The following is an 8291-nucleotide window of genomic DNA, read 5'->3' on the forward strand; positions in this document are numbered from 1 at the left end:
CCTATCTTCTCTCTCAATTCTCATTAGCATTTTCCATTTTCCACACCTAGGATCACCTCTTTATAGAGATTTTAGCATTAAATTCTCTTAAAGAGCCCTTGGTCGGTCACCTTGGAGAGCCATCAACAAAGGAGCAAAGCAAATGAGCGAATGAGTGATAAACCATAATATATACATATTTTTACCCCATGCTTGACAAATTTTTGGAAAGATTATCATAATATTTAATGAATTTGATGCTCCTAATCTTTTAATTTAATGTTTTATACTCAGGAAAGCTTAGAATAGCAAAAAGAGTAAGAAACAAGCTAAAAAGGGACAAAATGGGCTTAATTCAGTGTTTCACACGGCCTAGGCACTTCCACACGGGTAATCCACATGCCCGTGTGTGACATATGGGTAGTCGACACGCCCGTGTGTCATGGCCGTGTAGACGTTAAACCAACTCAGAATTGCACACGGCCTGAGCACTTTCACATGGGCGTGGCACACGGCCGTGTCCCTGTCGAGCACAAGTCTAATTCTAGTCAGAAAATGCTAAATTTGGGCTATTTTGGGCATTCCAAAGTCTATAAAAACACCCTAGAGGAGGATCAAAGGGGACACGAAGAGTAGAAGGCAGAAAATACTCAAGAATAGCCATCGAAATCAGCTCGGAAGCAAGATCTCCTTCAAAACTGAAGATCTCCATTCAATTTCCTTAGAAGTTCTTTAGGTTTCTTTCTGTTTTATTGTTGTCTCAATTTTGAGATGTTTTCCTCTATTGTTGTGAACTAAATTCCCTAAATACCTAGGGAAGTTGAAACCTAAGACGGATCTTATTACTATTTGAATTATATGATAAATACTTGTTCTTATTCTTAATTGTGAGATTTAATCCTTGTTTTAATATTTCAGGATATTACTTCAAGTTTTGATGTGCTTATTCAATGGAGCAAAAGTCCCTGTTTAAGAATAGATCCTCTATAATTAAGCGGAGTTGCATTTAATCCTTGAGATAGGACGACATAAACTTGTCGGATTAGAGTCAAATCTAATAAGGGAATCCATAGGTCGAGTTAATGCGACAATAGGGGTTTTAATTAGAAAGAGATTTTGATTAATCAACCTAGAGTCAGTTGTTTTTAGTCTCGAGAGAGATAATAACATAAATCAGGGATTTCTACGAATTGAGTCAAATGAATAAATCGTGTAATTCAGAAGTAATAAGTGAAGTCTAGGTGGATTCTTGCTTAGGTATTGTATTCTCCATCGGTTTTCCAAAGAATATTTTCCAACTTTTATTTCTGTCGCATTCTTAGTTAATTAGATAATTAAGTTTAGTTTAGAAAACATCCTTTCAATTCATAGGCTATATAATAAAAGGATAGTAATTACTAGTACTTTTAGTCCTTGTGGATATGATATTTTTGGTCTCACCAAAACTATACTACTATTCAATAGGTGCGCTTCCCTTAGTCGAATTTTAGTTAGTCCAGCGACCATCAAGTTTTTGGCGTCATTTCCAGGGACTAAGATACTAGGAACGCTTGATTTTTATTAATTTAGCCATTTTTACTTTTATTTAAATTTACTTTTTATTTTTAGTTTAATTTTTCTTTTCTAAATTTTTATTTTTAATTGCTTCTGGCAAGTGTCTCTAGTTTATGACTAGGAGGAACCCGTCAAGACCTTTACTTTTTGACAGTGAGATTGAGAGCACAGCTCGTAGAAACTAAAAAGAAATAAGGCAAAGTCTACAATACATAGAGGAAGAGTGAGAGGATGATATCCATACTACAACTGAGGAGATGGTTGAAAATCAAAATAATCTGCTGCCTTCTGTTGTTGCCGCAAATCCAGTGAATCAGAATCCCACTCCTCATACTATGTACGACTATGCTAAGCCTAATTTTGGGGGCTGAATCGAGTATTGTTAGATCTACAATTGCTGTAAATAATTTTGAACTGAAACCTAACACTACACAAATGATTCAACAGTTTGTTCAATTTGATGGTTTGCAGGATGAAGACCCAAATACTCATTTGGCCAACTTCTTAGAGTTCTGTGGTGCTTTCAAAATAAATGGCATTTCTGATGATGCCATTTTCCTTCGATTATTTCCTTTTTCATTAATGAATAAGGCTAAACAGTGGTTGAACTCGTTATCATGAGGGTCAATCACTACTTGGGAACAAATGACCGAAAATATTTTACTCAAATACTTTCCACCGGCCAAAATGGCAAAGTTAAGGAATGATATCTCTTCTTTTGTACAAATGGACTTAGAAACACTATATGATGCATGTGAGAGATACAAGGATTTATTGAGAAGCTACCCTCACCATGGATTACCTTTATTGCTACAGGTTCAAACTTTCCACAATGTTTTTTGAACCTCTCAACGAGACAGATTGACGATGCAGTGGCCGGTGGAACCTTAAATAATAAAACACTGAGGAGGCTTATGAGTTCATTGAAGAGATGTCACTGAATAATTATCAGTGGCAAGTCATAAGGACAAAGCCTAAAAAGAAGCTGGTGTTTTCAACCTCGACACGGTCACCATGTTATCAAACCAGGTAGAGCTCTTAAATAAAAAGATTGATGGCTTATGTGTTTCTACGCAGGTGCATCCGGTGATCCAGTGTGATACAAATGGATGAGGGATAAATAATCCAGAATGCCTAGCCTACAACCATAGTACTACGAATGAACATGTAACACCCCTAACCCGTAACTGTGAATTAGGGTTACGAGGCATTACCAGACAGACAGAACATTTCAGACCAATTCAGTATTACAGATATCATATATCAATAATACCAAAGCATTCAACACCAATTCATTCATCAAAGTGGTCTACGAGACCTAAAACATACATTTAAGGAAAGGTCAAAACTAAACCGAACCTGTTCAGAATTTTCAGAACTTAACCAATTCTTCCCAACTGTTAAAGTCACACGCCTGTGTGCGTAGGCTGTGCGGCACACATGAGCACTAGACATGCCCAAATAACCTAACCGTGCCAAAAATAAGTCCTATATTGACTTTTTCACACGACTAATAGGCACGCCCGTGTACTATGGCCATGTGACACTTAGCTAGCCACTGACTTTAGCCCACGGCCATATGACACGCCCGTGTGTCAATACTGTGTGGTTCTTAGAAGAATACTGCTTTTCTTACATGGCCACAAGACATGCCCGTGTACCCTGACCATGTGGCACCAAGCAGGCTTGGCTTAAGCCAAATTTGTGACACCCCTAATGTGACCCTAGTCGGAAAGTGGTTTCGGGACCACAAAACCGGGTCACAAAAATAATTAGATGTTATATTCTGTGCTTATTATATGTGGGATTTGTATGTGTGAATATTTCGTGCCTTGATTTTATCAATTAGGTGCTAATTTATAAGAAAGGACCCATGTGATAGGACTTGAAAATGTGATAGGTGAAATTTAAAGTGGCCAACTAATGCATGAACTATTGACATGAGGGACTTGCATGTCAAATTAGCCAAAAATCTAAATGGTGGCCGGCCATGCTATGGGGTAAGGCATATTGTAGACATATTATGTTAAAAGGTGTGGGAAGAATAATAAATAAAGAAGGGAGTGGGAGGAGAAACCAAAGTTGTCTCCCCCTTGCCGTGAATGGAAGAAAGAAAGACTCAACTTTCATTTTCTATCTTGCTTCCTTGTCTCTTGCAAAGGAAGCTAGAGAAGATAGGCCAATTGCATGTAGTGGAAAACCATGGAATTTGTTTGCTTCTAAGTTGAAATTTTCAAGTAGAAGGCTAAAAGAGAAATCGGTTCTCTTTGGCGAATTGAAAAGAGAAGAAGGAGGATGGTGCTCATCTTCTTCTCATGCCACTCTCTAACCAAACAAAGATGAAAGGAAGGAAAACTTACCTAGAGCAATTCGGCCTTCATCTTTAGCTATTAGGAGGTAAGCTTTGAATTTGTTGATTTGGCTTTATAATATGCTAAGTTAAGTTGTGGATGCACTCTTGGTAATGTCAAGAAAGTTGAGATTTCTTATGGTGATTTGAGCATAATGCCAATGTTTGTGTTTATTGTTTGTGTTTTCAACTATTTTGGAGATATGTTTTATGGTAAATATGCTTGTGGTCTTTGGTTTTGTGATTTGGTAATGAGAAATGCTAGGTATAATATACAATCGGTATTATGGTTAGTTCATTTTGGAGAAAAAAAAATTAGATAATGGGATGGATTAAGTGTGAGTGATTCTATTATTCGGCTTGACTAAATAGGTGAGGTAATGAGTTTGACATATTGATATGTTTTGTATTTGTGATAGTTATTAGTAGCTTTGGTAAAGGAGTAATGTTCATTAAATGTATATTTGGCTATGATGGTGAGTTGTTTTAAAAGTGTTTTATGGCATGATTTATGTGATGGAAATAATAGATAATATGTACGTGAGCATTCGGCTATTGTTTTAGGTTCAAGTTGACGAGTATGAAAAATTAGTCTTATATGCATAAGTAGTTAGCAAAGTGGTTAAGCTACCGAATTTAATTATTAAATGAGTTCTAAGCTTGCTGAATTTTGAGATGTGATTGGGAGTGAATTTGACATGAGCATATTTTGTTAATGATATATTGATAAATGTTGAGTTATGATACCATGAAATGAACTTAATTATCAAATTGCGAATCGTTTATAATTAAGTAAGGTTAATAATAGAGCAATGAGTGGCTAGTAGAATCTAGTAGTCTTCTTGTTATATTCGCCATGAGTTTGTATAATTGGTTGGTAATAGATTAAATTTGTTTATGCAAGCTCAAGAGCTTAGGGAGTCTAATTCGGAAAAAGAGAACAAGCTACCTAACCGAATAGTCGATTTGTAACCGTTCGGCAATTCGAGGTAAGTTATTAAGTATATGAGTTTGATTCCTTTGTAAGTTTTAAGTGATTAAGCGTTGAGTAATTCAATCATAATAGGACATAATGAGTTGATTTAATAAGATATGATGTGGCCATGATATGTCTTAAACCCAAGTGGTAAGTTCATAAGTGTTTGGACTTGGAAATTTAAGAGCAAATTGTGATAATTTGCTTGAACAAGAGCAGTAATGTGATTTTAGAAAATCACTATAAATTGTCGATGTGAAATTATAGGCTGAGTAACATATGTAATCAAAGCTTAGTTGGTCTAGTTTCTTATAAAAGAGACTGTGGAAGCAAAGAAATTTTCTATAAAGAGATATTTAAAGTTGTGCGAGACAGTGTCGGATTGACTCCGAAATTCCCTGATTTGTTTTTGGAAAATCATTATAATTTGTACAAAAATGGTTATAAGATAAGATTTATATGCTTAGACTCCTTAATGAGTCTAGTTTCAAATGGAATCAAATAGAACACATTATGAATTCTGTACAATGAAAAATTCGATTAAGTAGCGAAGAGTGGTCAGATTAGTCAAACAGTGAAACAGGGAAACTTTAAGAAAAATCTGGTATTGATTGGCCAAACCTAAAATTCTGAAAATTTTATGGGTGAAAGATACATGAGTCTACATTCGGGGAAAATTGACGGCAATTGATTTTGAGTTTTGTAGCTCCAGTTATAAACAACTTAATGACTGTTGGTCAGAAAAACTGCTTGTAGTGAATATGTGATTTTGTTGTAAACTTTGATGAAACTATTTGAGTTGCTTATAAGCTATTGCTGCAATTGATGTACAAGAAAATATGAAATATGTATGATATACATATATGTGTGATAAGGCCTAATGGCCGATGTGGTGAATGTGAAAGTGTGCGATATGTGATGAGGCCTAATGGCCGATGTGGTGAATGTGAAAGTGTATGTATATGTGATGAGGCCTAATGGCCAATGTAAAATATATGTGTGATATGCATATGTGGTAAAGCCGAATGGCTAATGTGAATGTTGTAACATGTGATTAAATGTACATGAAACTTGGAATATGTTCCGGGCGAGACCCGATGACTACGTGTGGAGATTATGACCGGGTAAGACCCGATGACTACGTGTGGAGATTATGACCGGTAAGACTTCTTTTATAAGAATTGCTTATAAAAATACATAATGCGAAAGGTCAAACAGTATGTACTCCAAGTTTATATGTGAGCTTGATTTAAACCAAACCATAAGGTAGTTATGTGATGTATCTGAGAGCAATCTATGAGACTATTCCTATGATTATGATGAGATGTGCATATTTGGGTAAAGGGGTGGTATGCTGAAGGAAGAGTGAAATAAAATACGAACAACTATGTTATAACTTGATTGTTATCTGTTGGCATGCTTGAAACTTACTAAGCATTGTAATGCTTACTCCGTGTACTTTGTTTCCTCTGTTTTATAGATCTCAATTGGAAGCTACAGGCTCGGGGATCGTCAGCAACTAGTCACACTATCACTATCCACTGTTTGGTACTGCTATGTTTTGGAATATCTTATGGCATGTATAGAATAGACTAGTAGCGAGGGGGGATATTCTGGTTAATGTATATAAGCCATGCGAAAATGGCTTTAAGTATACTTTGATCATAGCACTGTAATCATTTTGTATGTCGTCCATCAAGAAGTATGGAAATGTTGGTAGCGGTTAGTCATGGGAATGGTTATTCATGATCATTTTTGGTATATGTATGACAAACTCTAGTTGATCCATGGAGGATCATGAAATAGGTAAAGTTTACCTCAAAAATAAATGCTGGCAGCAGCAGTGATGTGAATGTGAAAATCTCTAAAAATAGTAGGAATGGAATTAAATAGCGAATAAATTATGTAAATGAACCTTGATGAATATACTTTCATATGGAAGAAACGAAACGGTCATATGAGTTGTATGTTAAGAGATATTTAGGTTTTCGTGAAACAGGGCCAGAACGGTTTCTGGATTCTCTGTTCCGACTTTGGAAATTCATTGTAAATTAACCAGAGATAATTAGGAGTCATGCCATATATGTATAGATTCCTCTTTGAGTCTAGTTTCTATAGAAACAAACGACATCAGTATTTAAGCCCTGTACAGGGAGATATCCAAATCGTAACGCATGAAGGTCAGTGTAGTCGCACCCTGTAACAGGGGAGGCTTTAACTAATAAACTGCACTAATTGGCCCGACCAAAAATTCTAGAAAAAAATCTGTAGATGGATATATGAGTCTAGTTTTGGGGAAAAATTATGAATCTGATTTTTGAGTTGTGGAACTCAAGATATGATTTTTAAAGTGACAGATACGCAGTTAGCCAACTGCCTGGAAATTTTTTTTTTTAAAATGGACTGTGAAAGTGAATGGTTTAAGCCGTTAACCCCTCGTGTCCGACTCCGGCAGCGGACTCGGGTACGGGGTGTTACAAAATTTGCTACCCCTTTTTGGGTCCAATCCTACAAGCAATATTATACAACATTCATACCTAAATTTCCAACCAATTTCATGCTCAAAACATGATTCATTATGTTAGAATTAAGTGACCCAAATTCTTATTTAAATAAAATACGATGGAAAATAAAATAAAAGTAAAATCCATATAGAACTAGACTTCTTTTATTTTATTTTAGAATAAGGTTTTTAAACCTTATTAAACTCCATCTATTTTATATTGATTAGGATAAGGTGTTTCAATCCTACTAGAATATGGCTTTGCAAGCCTATAAATAGACATAGTCTATTCCTCTTGTATTAGAGTAAAAATTTTTCGACATAGTGAATTTTCTTCTCCTCTGCCTGTGGTTTTTTTCCGAAAGGGTTTCCACGTAAAATTTATGTGTTCTTTATTTTTATTTATTTTATTCTATTTTATTTTTCACAAATTAGTATCGAGCTTAGGGTTATTCATCTCGATCACGGTAATGGCGTCTTTGAAGTATGAAATTCATTGTTGGATCGCAACACCGATTTGCGTTGTGGCAAATTAAGATGCAAGCGTTCTTGCAGATGGATCTAGAGGATGCCACGCTAGGATAGATAAGATGCCTTCGACATTAGAGATGAAGAGAAGAAGCGTAAGGATCGAAAGGCATTAACACAATTACATCGCATTTGTCCAACGAAATTTTGCGGGATGTGATGAAAGAGAAAACCGCCACGCATTATGGAAGAGGCTAGAACAAATATGTATGTCGAAAACTCTAACAAGCAAGTTGCATATGAAGCGGCGTCTTTATGCTCATCGTTTGGAGGAAGGTGCGTCGTACACGAACACTTAACAGTGTTTAAAGAAATTCTCTCAAACTTGGAGGCCATGGAGGTTCGAGATGATAAGGAAGATCTAGGGTTGATTCTACTTTGTTCGTTGCCCGTCTTATTCA

General features: G+C 35.9%; 1 non-coding gene across 1 annotated transcript; it reads right to left on the reverse strand.

Moving 5' to 3' along the window:
- Positions 1–2226: 2226 nt before the first annotated feature.
- LOC128284785 (small nucleolar RNA R71) lies at positions 2227–2333 on the reverse strand. Its single transcript, XR_008275208.1, has one exon. It is a non-coding gene; the product is annotated as a small nucleolar RNA R71 (small nucleolar RNA).
- Positions 2334–8291: the final 5958 nt, after the last annotated feature.

This window comes from Gossypium arboreum, chromosome 11, assembly GCF_025698485.1.
Source record: "Gossypium arboreum isolate Shixiya-1 chromosome 11, ASM2569848v2, whole genome shotgun sequence".
Lineage (NCBI taxonomy): Eukaryota > Viridiplantae > Streptophyta > Magnoliopsida > Malvales > Malvaceae > Gossypium > Gossypium arboreum.